We start from the raw sequence: 16,490 nt of genomic DNA on the forward strand, positions 1-16,490 counted from the left end.
GACCAGCCTGGGCAACAAGGCGAGACCCTCTCTCTAGAAAAAATTTGAAAATTAAAAATTAGCCATGTGGAAGCATGTGCTTATAATCTCAGCTGCTCAGGAGGCTGAGGTGGGAGGATCACCTGAGCCAGGGGAGGCTGAGGCTGAAGTGAGCCATGGTCGTACCACTGCACTCCAGCCTGGGCAACAGAGTGAGACCCTGTCCATTCATTCATTCATACATACATACACACATACATACATATAAGCAAAAAGATTAGGACATGAAAGAATTCACTGGTAGCCACCCTAGCACAGATGGAAGGCCATGTATATCAAGCAAGTCTAAAAAATCAAATCAACATGGGCTGAGCATGGTGGCTCACACCTGTAATCCCAGTACTTTGGGAGGCCAAGGAGTGGATCACTTGAGGTCAAGGGTTCAAGACCAGCCTGGCCAACATGGTGAAATCCCATCTCTACTAAAAATACAAAAATTAGCCCAGCATGGTTGTGCACACCTGTAATCCCAGCTACTTGGGAGGCTGAGACAGGAGAATCGCTTGAACCCAAGAGGCAGAGGTTGCAGTGAACCAACATCACACCACTGCACTCCAGCCTGGGGGACAGAGTGAGATTCTGTCCCAAAAAAAAAAAAAAAAAAAAAAAAATCAAACCAGCATGGCAACCCACTAACCCACTGGGAAAGCCTGGTTCTGAACTCCTTACATGGGTGACCAAAACCTCTCTGTAAATAATGGAGTAATTTAATACTTCTCTAGATGCTCTGGGAATGATGAAAGGAAAGGGAATATCTTCCAAAAGTTCTATAACACCAAAAAACCCTGTAGCAGAGTAGAATTTGATCAGAAATAAGGCCGTAAAAGTCTTCAGCATCCCAACTCCTGCCAGGGTGATGCCACTATAAACTGGCTGACAAATAGAGCTATTTGCTCTTACGGCAAACAACTGGACAGTACGGGCTAGGTGGTTCCCATGGGGAATGGTGTCTGCACTCACTTCAAGAAATACGCAAATAAATTCCCTCCAAGGGAATATCTTCTCATTTCTGATTTCAAAACTAAGGGCAGTCTTTCTTTGCCAGATATTTAACATAGGAGGCTTTAGGCCGGGCGCGGTGGCTCACGCCTGTAATCCCAGCACTTTGGGAGGCCCAGACGGGTGGATCACGAGGTCAAGAGATCAAGACCATCCTGGTCAACATGGTGAAACCCCATCTCTACTAAAAATACAAAAATTAGCTGGGCATGGTGGCGCGCGCCTGTAGTCCCAGCTACTCGGGAGGCTGAGGCAGGAGAATTGCCTGCACCCAGGAGGCGGAGGTTGCGGTGAGCCGAGATCGCACCATTGCACTCCAGCCTGGGTAACACGAGCGAAACTCCGTCAAAAAAAAAAAAAAAAAAAACATAGGAGGCTTTAAAAATTGATGAAAACCATAAATCATTATGCAGAACATCTTTCACCAGGTGGGGTGGAAGGAATTTAAAATAAAAAAAAAACACAAGAGGTAGGGGAAAAAAAAAAAAAAAACCTTTCTTCTCTTGAATCCCCTGGGTTTACTGTGACCATTCCAACTCCAAAGTGCCCACAGCATTATCAAAGAAAGCTATAAGAAACAACAGGGAAAATAACAGTTGATTCAGAAATAAACAATTTCAACTAATTCCAGTCACCAGAGGTCCTGCCTTTTTGAGGGGGTTTCTATTTTTTTTTTTTTTTTTTTTTTTTGAGACAGAGTCTTACTCTGTCTGGAGTACAGTGGCACCATCTTGGCTTACTGCAACCTCTACCTCCCAAGTTCAAGCAGTTCTCCTGCCTCAGCCTCCGAGTAGCTGGGATTACAGTCGTGTGCCACCACACTGGGCTAATTTTTGTATTTTTAATAGAGATGGGGTTTTACCATGCTAGCCAGGCTGGTCTCAAATTCCTGACCTCAAGTTATCCCCTCGCCTCAGCCTCCCAAAGTGCTGGGATTACAGGGGTGAGCCACTGTGCCCAGCCTGGGTTTCTAGTTCTATCAGCCACCGGCCATTGTCATTGAAAGGGTTTCCTGGAATGACCTAGAAAAGATTCAGACAAGTCCTTCCATGACAAGTCTTTCCATGTCCATAGGTGATCCAACCTACATGCTACAAGGTGAATAATGACAGCCTTATGCCTGTCAGTGAGCTCCACGTATTTAAGCAAAGCAGGAATTCTCTAGCATGGCAACTTTTTTTTTTAACCAATATATTACACAGTTATAGATACCTTCCTACACTAGACTCAATTCAAACTCTAACTGAAAAATAGATTCATCAGTGGTGCCTGCCTATAATTCCAGCTATTCAGAGCACTGAGGAGAGGATCACTTGAGCCTCTGAGTTTGAGTCCATCCGGGCAACATACCAAGACCCCTTAAAAAATTAAATACATATGGCTGGGTGCGGTGGCTCATGCCTGTAATCCCAGCACTTTGGGAGGCCAAGGCGGGTGGATCACCTGAGGTCAGGAGTTCAAGACCAGCCTGGCCAACATGGTGAAACCCCATCTCTAAAAAAAAAAATAATAATTAAGTACATAAAAAAATTAAAAAAAAAATTACCTTTATCAAGTGACTGACTTTTTAGTGCTGAGTACCAACAGTGGCTTTCAACCTTTCTTCTGGCTCCACAAGGACTGTATGCATGACACACTCCTATCAGTGACATTTATTACATAATGATGTACTAGAGTATTATCGTTCCCATTTTATGGGTGAGGACACTGAAGTCCCCAGAGTGGGAGTGCCTACATGTACATGAGAAAAACTGACTCATCAAAGGGCAACTTCCCAAGATCACTCAGGAGTAAAGTGCAGAGTGAGGCCTCATATCCAGGTCGCCTGATTTCACTAATCACTATGGAGAAAACAAACAAAAAATCCCCCTACAAATTAGTGTGGTTTAGCAATTTTCTATTTTTCCCCAAATGAAATTTAACTCACTCCAAATTTCTTAGTGACAGAATACAAACAGTTCTCTATATGTTTCCAAGAAAGCCCAATTTAAGTGAATTCAAATTAAAACAACTTTCCTTTCCCTGAAAAATCCCCAAAAGAAGCTTTTTTGTTTAAATCAAATTAGGATTGATACTTAACAATCGCTAATCCAATGCAGAGGGTCTGCTGTGAGGACTACTTTGAGTTAAAAAAAAAATAAACCAAAACAATTCATAACTTTTGACAACAGAAAGACAAATTTCACTAATCAACTGTGATTAATCAAAGGACAAATTTGGGCCTTCTGGAAGCACTGTCTACTGCAATAGTAAGAATCTAGTAGCATTTTATTTTTGTTTCTTTGAGCCAGGGTCTCTTCTGTCTCCCAGGCTAAAGTGCACAGTCACCATCATAGCTCACTATAATCTCAAACTCCTGGGCTCCAGTAATCCTCCTGCCTCAGCCTCCCGAGAAGCTAGGACTGCAAGTATGCACCACCACACACAGCTAAGAATCTAATGGTCTCGAGGTTAAATCTGAGATTAAATTTAAAAAGAAAAAGAAGGTCCTCTATAGAATTTTAAGTATTTCCTTTCTGATCTATTAAATTAGAACTACAAACTTCACCATCTGTGCTCTTCAGAGACCTTGATTTTCAGAAACATCTTGAGGCTGCCTCTAGTTTAGCAACACAGTATTCTCATTCCTTTCTTAAGCCCTTCCATCTTAAAAACCATGATAAAATAAGCTTTTCACATCCTCAGGAGTCAATATCTTAAAAATAAAGACTAGAGAGCATTATTTTAAAATTTCCTGATGTCATAAATCACATAATTCAGAAATAAGTCTTCATAAAACTCAAGTAATGTAGTTTTAAAAACTGCTTCCTTCTATTCCTTTTTTAAAAGACAAAGCCGGCCGGGCGCGGTGGCTCACGCCTGTAATCCTAGCACTTTGGGAGGCCAAGGTGGGTGGATCTCCTGAGGTCAGGAGTTCAAGACCAGCCTGGCCATCATGGTGAAAACCCATCTCATTTAAAAAAAAGAAAAAGAGACAAGACAAAGCCTGTTTTTCTATTCAATTTCCTAATGTTTCACTCCAAATATTCCTATATTTTAAAAACAGGAGACTTCCTTAATACAAAGACAACAACTACTACCTTTTACATGTGATAAATGAAGAATCCAATTTAATTGTTGCTTTTCTTGTACACTTAAAATTATCTAAGAAGTATCCTAGTTACCACTACAATGAGGGGCCTTTATTCAAATGGCATTCTGCTGCTCTAAAACTCAGGTTTCAATTCCAAGTTATTTTTAAAAGAAACGAAAGTCAAGAAAAATTCTAAATCTTAATGCTATCTTCTATTTTCATGCCTCAGGTAACAGTATTTTCCTTTGATCTCAGTTTTGACTACAACATAAATTACAGTTTTGTATCAAACCACCCAACAAAATCCCACAGGGGAAAAAGACTGACCTAAATAAACAGGCCACCTCCCTCACTCAGCAAAATCTTAAGGTCCCCAGTTCTTCCTTACAAGAATCAGTCTTATAAATAGAAATCTGAGATATCAACAAGAAAATCATTTTTTTTCTTAAATATATGTTCAATTATTTCATATCCTAATAAACCATTTCTGAATACAAAGAAACAGAGATAGGTAAAACAAATTTCAGGATCCTCTCTGAAAAAACCACAATAGCTTTGTCTACTCTATCTCCAGATAATCTAACAAGAGGACAGTTGTGTCTTCAAAAGAAACAGATTCCGGATATTCCTCCCTAAAGGAATTCTTCTGATCCCACAGTTCAAATGAAATCTCTCTAACAGTATCAGAGAAAGTCAGGCCAGGCATTATGGCTCAAACCTGTAATCCCAGCACTTTGGGAGGCCGAGGCAGGAGGATCACCTGTCCTTAGAGACTAGCCTGGGTAACAAAGTGACACCCTGTCGCTATTTAATAAGAAATAATTTTTGGGCTGGGTGCAGTGGCTCACACATGTAATCCCAACACTTTGGGAGGCTGAGGCGGGCGGATCTCTTGAGGTCAGGAGTTCAAGACCAGCCTGGCCAACATCGTGAAACCACATCTCTACTAAAAATACAAAAAAAAAAAAAAAAAAATTATCCCATAGGATGGAATAAAATTAAAAAAAAAAAAAAAATACAAAAAAAATTAGCCATGCATGGTGGCAGGTGCCCGTAATCCCAGCTACTTGGGAGGCTGAGGTTCGAGAATCAGTTGAACACGGGAGGAGGAGTTGTATTGAGCTGAGACTGCACCATGGCACTCCAGCCTGGGCAACAGAGAGACTCCCTCTTAAAAACAAACAAACAGCCGGCGTGGTGGCTCACGCCTACAATCCCAGCGTGATTTGGGAGGCCGAGGCGGGTGGATCACAAAGTCAAGAGATCAAGACCATCCTGGTCAATATGGTGAAACCCTGTCTCTCCTAAAAATACAAAAATTAGCTGGGCATGGTGGCGCACGCCTGTAGTCCCAGCTACTCAGGAGGCTGAGGCAGGAGAATTGCTTGAACCCAGGAGCTGGAGGTTATGGTGAGCCAAGATTGTACCACTGCACTCCAGCCTGGGTAACAAGAGCGAAACTCTGTCTAAAAAAAAACAAAAACAAAAACAACAACAACAACAAAAAAAACTGCCAGGCATGGCCAGGCGCGGTGGCTCAAGCCTGTAATCCCAGCACTTTGGGAGGCCAAGGCGGGTGGATCACGAGGTCAAGAGATCCAGACCATCCTGGTCAACATGGTGAAACCCCGTCTCTACTAAAAATACAAAACATTAGCTGGGCATGGTGGCGTGTGCCTGTAATCCCAGCTACTCAGGAGGCTGAGGCAGGAGAATTGCCTGAACCCAGGAGGCGGAGATTGCGGTGAGCCGAGATCGAGCCATTGCACTCCAGCCTGGGTAACTTGAGTGAAACTCCGTCTCAAAAAAAAAAAAAAAAAAAAACTGCCGGGTGTGGTGGCTCACACCTGTAATCACAGCACTTTGGGAGGCCGAGGCAGGTGAATCACAAGGTCAGGAGATCGAGACCATCCTGCCCAACATGGTAAAACCCCAGCTCTAAAAAAAAAAAAAAGAATTTTTATTTTTTTTTTAAAAAAACTGATGTTATCAGCCGTTCACAACCTTTTAGTACAACAACCAACCCCAATAACATCACATCAAACAAGAAGTTCAAAATAACCAAGTCAACTTTGTATATTTTTCAAACAGGTTTTAGTCAAAAACAGAATTAATAGCAACAAACCAAAGGCAATTGCAACAAATGAAGATAAGTAAAAACTGAATGGGTAGGTTTTGTTAAAATCAGATTCTAAATTCAACTGCAATTTCACCCATTCTGATAAGCACTTAACAATTACTAACTCAACCCTATGGTGGCCCATTAGTATCAATTTAAATATTACCCTCAGGCTGGGCACAGTGGCTCAAGCCTGTAATCCCAGCACTTTGGGAGGCCAAGGGAGGTAACTGGATTGAGGTGAGGAGTTTGAGACCAGCCTGGTCAAGATGGTGAAACTCTATCTCTACTAAAAATACAAAAATTAGCCAGGCATGGTGGCACACCTATAATTCCAGCTACTCAGGAGGCTGAGGAACAAGAATCATTTGAACCCAGGAGATCTAGGTTGCAGTGAGCGGAGATCACAGCACTGCATTCCAGCCTGGGTGACACAGTGAGACTCTGTCTCAAAAAAAGTAACAAAAGGCTAGGCACAGTGGTTCACACCTACAATTCCAGCACCAGCACTTCCGGAGGCCAACGTGGGTGGATTATTTGAAGTCTGGAGTTCGAGACCAGCCTGGCCAACATGGTAAAAGCCTGTCTCTACTAAAAATACAAAACTTAGCTGGGTGTGGTGGCACTTGCCTATAATCCTAGCTACTCAGGAGGCTGAGGCAGCAGAATCACTTTAACCCTGGAGGCAGAGGTTGCCATGAGCTGAGATTGTGCCACTGCACTCCAGTCTGGGCGACGGCAAGACCCTGTCTCAAAATAAATAAATAAACAAAATAAAATAGGCCAGGCATGGTGGCTCATGCCTATAATCCCAGCATTTTGGGAGGCTAAGGTGGGCAAATCACCTGCAGTTAGGAGTTTGAGACCAGCCTGACAACATGGAGAAACTAAAAATACAAAATTACCCGGGTGTGGGTGGCACATGCCTGTAATCCCAGCTACTCTGAGGCTGAAGCAGGAGAATCACTTAAACCCAGGAAGCGGAGGGTGCGGTGAGCCGAGATCACACCATTGCACTCCAGCCTGGACAACAAGAGAAAAACTCCGTCTCAAAAAGATAAATAAATAAAATAAAATAAAAAATACCTTGAAATAAAATTAAATTTTGGAGGAACATTTCATACACCTATGCCCATTTTAACAAATTAGTTCTTTTTTTTTTTTTTTTTGAGGCGGAGTTTCACTCATGTTACCCAGGCTGGAGTGCAATGGCGCGATCTCGGCTCACCACAACCTCCGCCTCCTGGGTTCAGGCAATTCTCCTGCCTCAGCCTCCTGAGTAGCTGGGATTACAGGCACGCACCACCATGCCCAGCTAATTTTTTGTATTTTTAGTAGAGACGGGGTTTCACCATGTTGACCAGGATGGTCTCGATCTCTTGACCTCGTGATCCACCCGCCTCGGCCTCCCAAAGTGCTGGGATTACAGGCTTGAGCCACCGTGCCCGGCCTTAACAAATTAGTTCTTAAGCACAGACAGTACTCTGTCTTTCTAGGGTTCTCTCTCATTACTCTACAGCATACCATAGCTGCTCCGGAGTCACTCCTTGAACAGAACAAAAGTAGATATGAGAGTAGCACGGGCCTACTCAGGTACAGTGACTGACACCTGTAATCCCAGCACTTTGGGAGGCTGAGGCAGGTGGATCGCTTGAGGTCAGGAGTTCAAGACCAACTTGGCCAATATAGTGAAACCCCATCTCTATTAAAAATACAAAAATTAGTCAGGTGTGGTTGTGGGCACTTGCAATCCCACCTACTTGGAAAGCTGAGGCAAGAGAATCGCTTGAATCCAGGAGGTAGAGGTTGTAGTGAGCCAAGACCGTGCCACTGCACTCTAGCCTAGGCAACAAGAACAAAGCTCAGTCTTTAAAAAAAAAAAAAAATTAGTAGCACAGGCCAGGCACAGGTTCTTTCTAAGATTCTCTCTCATTATTCCACAGCATACCATAGCTGCCCAGGAGTCACTCACTGAATAGAACAAAAGTAAACATAAAAGTAGCATGGGCCTAGCCGGGTGCAGTGGCTCATGCCTGTAATCCCAGCCTTTTGGGAGGCTGAGGCAGGCGGATCACTTGAGGTCTGGAGTTCAATACCAGCCTGGCCAACATACAGAAAACCCATCTCTACTAAAATACAAAAATTAGCTGGTGGTGCGTGCCTGTAATCCCAGCTACTTGGGAGGCTGAGGGAAGAGAATCACTTTAAGTTGGGAGGCAGAGGTTGCTGTGAGCCAAAACAGTACAAGCCATTGTTCTAGAAAAACACTTTGGTATAAGCCATTGTTCTAGAAAAATACTTTGGCACTCAGTGGGTGCCAAAGTATTTTTCTAGAACAATGGCTCTCAACCAGGAGGGACTTTGTTCCCCAAGACACTGTCAATGTCTAGAGACATGTTTGATCATCGTAACTAGGGTAGGGAGTGCTGCTGGCATCTAGTGGGTAAAAAACAAGGATGCTGGCTGGGCGCAGTGGCTCACGCCTGTAATCCCAGCACTTTGGGAGGCTGAGGCAGGCAGATCACAAGGTCAAGAGACTGAGACTATCCTAGTTAATTAACATGGCGAAATCCTGTCTCTACTAAAAATACAAAAATTAGCTGGGCATGGTGGCGCATGCCTGTAGTGACCCAAGATCGCATCACTGTACTCCAGCCTGGTGACAGAGAGAGACTCCACCTCAAAAACAGAAAAAGACAAAAGAAAAAGAAAACAAGGATGCTGCTAAACATCCTTCAACACATAAGACAACAAAGAATTATCTGGTCAGGCTGGGTGTGGTGGCTCACATCTGTAATCCCAGCACTTTGGGAGGCCGAATAACTGAGATAAGGAGCTGGAGACCAGCTTGGCCAACATGGCAAAACTCTGACTCTACTAAAAATACAAAAATTAGCCAGGCATGGTAGTGGGTGCCTGTAATCCCAGCTACTCAGGAGGCTAAGGCGGGAGAATCACTTGAACCCAGGAGGCGGAGGTTGCAGTAAGCCAAGATCGTGCCACTGCACTCCAGCCTGGGTGAGAGAGAGAGATTTCATCTCCAAAAAAAAAAAAAAACAAAAATGAATTATCTAGTCTACAATGTCAACAGTGCTAAGGTTGATAAGCACTGTTCTAGAAGATGAGCCACAGAAGCATCTACTATCGTGGAGCTTACACTCTAGTATAAGACATAAGGGAAGAAATAAAATCTCAGTAACGCAGTTACCGATAAAAGGAGTAAAAAACAGAGAATCATAAACGTAGAGTATAGAAACAGACTAGAGTGTTCTATTATTTGTTTTATTTATTTTTCAGAGGCAGGTTGGCCAGACTATGTTGCCTAGGCTGGTCTTGAACGTCTGGGCTTAAGTAATCCTCCAGCCTCAGCGCCCCCAGTAGCTGGGACCACAGGTGCCCAGCTTAAGAGTCTTCCTTTAGATAGGGTTGCGGGCTTCAGGATCTGGGAGAATTTAACCACAACAGCAACAACATAGTAACAATAATGATAAAATAATAGATACAGTCACAGGGAAAGGGCTATGGGGGAGAGTTTCTGGCTCTCCCAAGAAGTTTCTCAATGAGCAGAGCAAGCCATGTAAACATTTGGAGAAAGGGCATTCCAGAAAGAAATAACAGCAAGTGAAAAAAATCCTGACATGGGAATGTGGTTGGTGTGTTAGAGAACTAGTAACAAGGCCAGGATAGCTAGAACAGAGTGAGGAGAGATGACACCTGAGGCTTTATAAGACATCCTCCAAATCCAAAAGTAGTCCCCTTCTCTGTCCAATGCTGACACTGTAATACCAAAGAAATCTAAACGAACCAATAGCTTCACACTCAAACCAGAGGTTCGACTGGCTATCTCATTAATCCCACAGACAGACTATACTTGATCTCCTGGCTTAATCATATCTAGAGACCCAGTTAACTGAAGGCCTTCCAGGGTTAAAAGTCACCTGCTGGTAATCTGCCCACCTGTTCACCTGTCCTTCAGCTTTGCTCCTGAAAAGCAATCCAGTATGGGAGGTAGGAGCCCATTACTACAATGGCATAATGGTAACCAGTCCCTAGGCCAAAGAGCCCCAAAATAAGAAAAGAGCCAGGAGCTGCCTAAGAGTATTCACAGGCCACTCCAGGAGCCAACGACGGCAGGAGCCAAATACGTTCCTATAATTACATAGGGAATAGTCAACAGGAATTAAGAACATGCCTCCCAGAGGTTGCAGTGAGCCGAGATCGTGCCACTTGCACTCCAGCCTGGGCAACAGAGACACTGTCTCAAAAAAAAAAAAAAAAAAAAAAAAAGAACATGCCTCCAGGTGTTCTAGGACAGATTATAGCAGAGGGTTTCCACTAAAGCATTTCTAGTTCTCTAAAGTACAAGGAAACAGCCGGGCGCGGTGGCTCAAGCCTGTAATCCCAGCACTTTGGGAGGCCGAGGCGGGTGGATCACAAGGTCAAGAGATCGAGACCATCCTGGTCAACATGGTGAAACCCCGTCTCTACTAAAAATACAAAAAATTAGCTGGGCATGGTGGTGTGTGTCTGTAATCCCAGCTACTCAGGAGGCTGAGGCAGGAGAATTGCCTGAACCCAGGAGGCGGAGGTTGCGGTGAGCCGAGATCGCGCCATTGCACTCCAACCTGGGTAACATGAGTGAAACTCCGTCTCAAAAAAAAAAAAAAAAAAGTACAAGGAAACAGACTAGAATTTTCATGTTACACATATTTTACCACCATCACTCCAAAAAAAAGACTTTCTATAGCTCACAGCCCTCTCCTCTCAATGGAGAAAGTGCTACCACCTCTTGAAGTTCTATTCAGTCAAACCTCTGGTGAAACAGATTTCTATCACATGTACAGATGGAATTAATCAAAATTCCAAGGTTACTTAAGGGAAAAAAATTTTTCAACTACAGAAATTTTGATCACAGAAATTCAACTACGCAGCAAATCTGACTGATCCAACAAGTAATAAAAAAAAAATCACATACCCATCATGAATATTAAAACTGAAAAACTGGGCTGGGTGTGGCAGCTCATGCCTGTAATCCCAGCACTCTGGGAGGCCGCGGTGGCCAGATCACCTGAGGTCGGGAGTTTGAGATCGGCTGGCCAACATGGAGAAACCCCGTCTGTACTAAAAAAAAAAAAAAAAAAAAAAAAAAAAAAAAAAAAACCACAAAATTAGCTGGGGGGGGTGGGGCATGCCTGTAATCCCAGCTATTCAGGAGACTGAGGCATGAGAATTGCTTGAACCCGGGAGGTGGAGGTTGCAGCGAGCTGAGATCTAGCCACAGCACTCCAGCCTGGGCAACAGAGCAAGACTTCGTCTCAAAAAAAAAAAAAAAAGAAAACAAATGAAACCTAGATGTTTTATTCCTCCCTGAAAAAGAAAATGAAGGAAGAAGAATAAAGCTATAACTACTGCATGATGAAATTCTTTCAAACATATTTTCTTTTTTTTTTTTTTTTTAACTTTTTTTTTTTTTTGAGAATAAGTTTCACTCATGTTACCCAGGCTGGAGTGCAATGGTGCGATCTCGGCTCACCGCAACCTCCGCCTCCCGGGTTCAGGCAATTCTCCTGCCTCAGCCTCCTGAGTAGCTGGGATTACAGGCATGTGCCACCATGCCCAGCTAATTTTTTGTATTTTTGGTAGAGACGGGGTTTCACCATGTTGACCAGGATGGTGTCGATCTCTTGACCTCGTGATCCACCCGCCTCGGCCTCCCAAAGTGCTGGGATTACAGGCTTGAGCCACCGCGCCCGGCCCAAACATATTTTCTTTAACAGAAACGTAATGCATCCCCAAAATGCAGCTTTCCCCCCTAATGTGGCTCTTTCCTCTTCCTCCAGAATATTTTTAAAGCCAGTCAAATTTAGCAGTGGGGGTTTGTATACCAACTGCAGTGACACTAATGTTAGCAAGTTCTGATAACCAACTGCCATCAGACCAGCCCCAGATTATTTATTTAGATTAAAAAATACCCCCTAAAAATGTAAATTTGGAAGTCTACTTATTCATATACTATCTTATGTGGTAAATATTAGATACTATGGGTTATTCCCAGATAAAATGTAGCCTAGGATCTAAGTCCTCTCTTCTAAAATGATGAAAAATCAATGAGAAGTCTACTCCTGTGTTCAATTAAATAACCACAGCTGCAAAGAAAGCTTCATTTAAAAAGATGACTAGCAATAAGTAATGCAAAAATCATGTAATTTAAATTAAATACCTGAAAATCATCCAAAACAGATATCTGGGAATGCCCTCACTCCCAACCCCTCAAGGCAAAGAGAAAATCTTATTATCCTGAAAGCACTGGAATGCAGCACTGGGAGATAGGGGGACATGTACAGAAAATAGTCAACTGCAGTAAATCAGTAATAGTTCATGGCCGGGCGCGGTGGCTCAAGCCTGTAATCCCAGCACTTTGGGAGGCCGAGGCGGGTGGATCACGAGGTCAAGAGATCGAGACCATCCTGGTCAACATGGTGAAACCCCGTCTCTACTAAAAATACAAAAAATTAGCTGGGCATGGTGGTGCATGCCTGTAATCCCAGCTACTCAGGAGGCTGAGGCAGGAGAATTGCCTGAACCCAGGAGGCGGAGGTTGCGGTGAGCCAAGATCGCGCCATTGCACTCCAGCCTGGGTAACATGAGTGAAACTCCGTCTCAAAAAAAATAAATAAATAAAATAAAATAAAATAAAAAATCTGTAATAGTTCAAAGTAATGCCTTGTAACACAGCCAGCGATCAATAATCAATGAGACAATAACACTTTTGATGTAGCATTGTTTTTGTGACTTTGTTCATCAAAACTGTTCCTTGGCTGGGTGCAGTGGCTCATGCCTATAATCCCAGCACTTTGGGATGCTGAGGCGGGTGGACTGCCTAAGGTCAGGAGTTCGAGACCAGTCTGGCCAACATGGTGAAACCCCGTCTCTACTAAAAATACAAAAAATAGCCAAGAATGGTGGCAGGTGCCTGTAATCCCAGCTACTCAGGAGGCTGAAACAGGAGAATCACTTGAACCTGGGAGGCAGAGGTTACGGTGAGCCAAGATCGCGCCACAGCACTCCAGCCTGGGCAACAGAGCAAGACTCCATCTCAAAAAAAATAAATAAAAATAAAAACTTTCTTGCTTTATTTTATTCCTTTCTTCCCTGAGACAGGGTCTCACCCTACAGCCCTAGAGCCCAGGTCACAGTGCAGGTGGTACAATCACAGCTCACCACAGCCTTGACGTCCCAGGCTCAAGCAATCTTCCTACCTCAGCCTCCTGAGCAGCTGGGACTACCACATTCAACCAATTTTTTATTTTTATTTTTTTTGCAGAGACAGGGTCTCAGTATGTTGCTCAGGCTTATCTTAAACTCCTGACCACAAGCAATCTTCCTGCCTTAGCCTTCCAAAAAACTGTGTCAATGGAAGTTGTAAAAATGTATTAGAGCTATTTCTATAGAGCTGCTCATCTTAGAATGCAAATCAACTCTATGTCAGAGCCAACACGGCCTCCTCAGCTGTATTTTAGTTAATAGCAGCCACAAGATTTCCAAGAACTGAGAACTAGGGTACCACAGTTAGCCTCTGCAACATTGCTGAGACAAGTACTGCTTGGGTCTTAACCTCTAGGCAATTCACAACAACCAGGAGCAGCTGCAAACACATTTCCAGATGCTTTACAGACTGGCAGTAAAACACACAACCCTTCTTCTTTTCTAGGCCTAGCAATCTATAATACAAAAGGGAGAATTGTGTCCTTTCGAAGGTAAAGTTAAAAACAAACTTCAAATCACAGTGCTTCAACATCTCCAAAAACGATGCTACAGACACCCAAGGCAGATGATTAGGGCATCTGTTTTCAAAGCCTTAGTCAATTTTCCAAAAATCCAGGAATCGCCAAAAACACTGATTCCTGGACTTAGTGAATTGACGCAGAGTAGCTCAATGTTCATAACTAGCATTCCCTCCCCTATTCATCCCAGAAACCAGTTGGTTTAGAGATGCTGACTAAAAAAATTGAAGTCACACAAGGCCAAAGTTATTACCATCAGCCAGCATTTAATACTAAAGAGAGGAGTTAACAGATGAAAGACACACATGCTAACTGAGAATTCCAGACCAAAGCTAGACAGGCTAAAACAGAGTCTGAATATAAAAGCAATATTAGAGGAAGGCTAAGAAGTTTGCCATGGAGATGTAAGATGGCATTAATGGTTTAAAAAGAATCCTTCTAAAGCAGGGTCTCCAAACTTGCCTGAAGATAAGATACATACATTTAGGTCATTTGTTTAAAAACAAACACACTAAAAAAAAAAAAAAAAAAAGATCCCTGGGCCCTAATCTAGACCAACTAAAATCAGAAGTTTTCCAGGAGAATGATCTAGTAATCTGCATAGTCAACAAGCACTTTAAGTGATTCCTGGTGTTAGAGGAGTCTAGAAAATACTATTCTAAAGGAGTATTAGTAATCAACTGCAAAGACATTGTGGTGTTTGAATGAATACTGGCAAGGAAAAGCTGATGAATATGTTGAATAACATGTTAAACAGGACAGACTGCATGCATTTATCAATGTTCTATCACAAAACACCATAAAAATTACAGCAGGCCGGGTGCGGTGGCTCAAGCCTGTAATCCCAGCACTTTGGGAGGCCGAGGTGGGTGGATCACGAGGTCAAGAGATCGAGACCATCCTGGTCAACACGGTGAAACCCCGTCTCTACTAAAAATACAAAACATTTGCTGGGCATGGTGGTGCGTGCCTGTAATCCCAGCTACTCAGGAAGCTGAGGCAGGAGAATTGCCTGAACCCAGGAGGCGGAGGTTGCGGTGAGCCGAGATCGCGCCATTGCACTCCAGCTTGGGTAACAAGAGCGAAACTCCGTCTCCCCACCCCCAAAAAAAAAAAAAAAAAAATTACAGCAAAGGGATTTTTTTAATAAAGACATAAACCAAAAAACAAACAAAAAAACTGGGAAAGGAGACAGCAGAGACAGAGAGATGGCAATAAAATTTTATAAGGTAAAAACCAAATGCATTAGTGATAAATAACTTCACAGAAAGTAAAAAAACTAAACACTGCAGTGGGAAGAGGCAAGCAGATTCCCACCACAGACGAACTACTGAATCGAAACATTTCAGAAGTTAAAGGCACCTGGTACCTCAGGAAGAGGGTGTAATAGTGCAGAAGGGGCTAAACAAGAGGACTGGTGGAAAGTCTGGGCCAGCCGCAGTGGTTCACTCCTGTAATCCCAGCAGTTTGGGAGGTCGAGGTGGGTGGATTACTTGAGCTCAAGAGTTCAAGATACAGCCTGGCCAACCTGGCAAAACCCCATCTCTGCTAAAAATGAAAAAAAAAAATTAGCCGGGTATGGTGGCTCATGCGTGTCCAGTTACTTGGGAAGCTGAGGCAGGAGAATTGCTTGAACCTGGGAAGCGGAGGTTGCAGTGAGCCAACATCGCATCACTGCACTCCAGCCTGGGCGACAGAGCAAGACTCCATCTCAAAAAAAAAAAAGAAAAAGAAAAGAAAAGAAATAGAAAGCCTGTATAACAAATGGATTCCTCTATCCCTCCCCATGCTGCCAGACAAATTAGAAAAGCTGAACCAGGCCGAGCACAGTGGCTCATGCCTGTAATCCCAGTACGTTGGGAGGCCGAGGCAGATGGATCACAAGGTCAGGAGTTCAACACCAGCCTAGCCAAGATGGTGAAACTCCGTCTCTACCAAAAATACAAAAACAGGCATGGTGGCAGACAACTGTAATCCCAGCAACTTGGCGGGGGCTGAGGCAGGAGAATCACTTGAATCCAGGAGGCAGAGGTTACAGTGAGCCAAGACCACATCGCTGCACTCCAGCCTGGGTGACAGAGCAAGACTCCGTCTCAAAAAAAAAAAAAAAAAAAGGAAGAATATTTTTTATCTAGTCAAACTACCAGGGCCGGGCACGGTGGCTCACACTTGTAATCCCAGCACTTTGGGAGGCTGAGGCGGGTGGATCACGAGGTCAAGAGATCGAGACCATCCTGGTCAACATGGTCAAACCCCGTCTCTACTAAAGCTACAAAACATTAGCTGGGCATGGTGGCGCGTGCCTGTAATCCCAGCTACTCAGGAGGCTGAGGCAGGAGAATTGCTTGAACCCAGGAGGCGGAGGTTGCGGTGAGCCGAGATTGCGCCATTGCACTCCAGCCTGGGTAACAAGAGCGAAACTCCATCTCAAAAAAAAAAAAAAAAAAAACTACCAAGAGGAAAGGTAGAAAGGAGA

At 43.6% G+C, this 16,490-nt stretch overlaps 1 protein-coding gene across 3 annotated transcripts in view; it reads right to left on the bottom strand.

Annotated features, from left to right (window-relative positions):
* WIPF2 (WAS/WASL interacting protein family member 2) overlaps positions 1–16,490 on the bottom strand; it is a 58,684-nt gene that overhangs the window by 28,113 nt on the left and 14,081 nt on the right. The window contains exon 1 of one of the 3 annotated variants that reach the window (XM_032279764.1): positions 11,206–11,226. The exons of the other annotated variants lie outside the window; for them this stretch is intronic. The gene's annotated coding sequence lies outside the window, so the exon portion shown is untranslated. Of the gene's footprint in view, positions 1–11,205; positions 11,227–16,490 lie in introns of those variants that run through there. 3 annotated transcript variants of the gene reach the window in all.

Source organism: Sapajus apella, unplaced genomic scaffold (assembly GCF_009761245.1).
Source record: "Sapajus apella isolate SASKATOON/1434 unplaced genomic scaffold, GSC_monkey_1.0 scaffold12, whole genome shotgun sequence".
In the NCBI taxonomy this organism is placed as follows: Eukaryota; Metazoa; Chordata; class Mammalia; order Primates; family Cebidae; genus Sapajus; species Sapajus apella.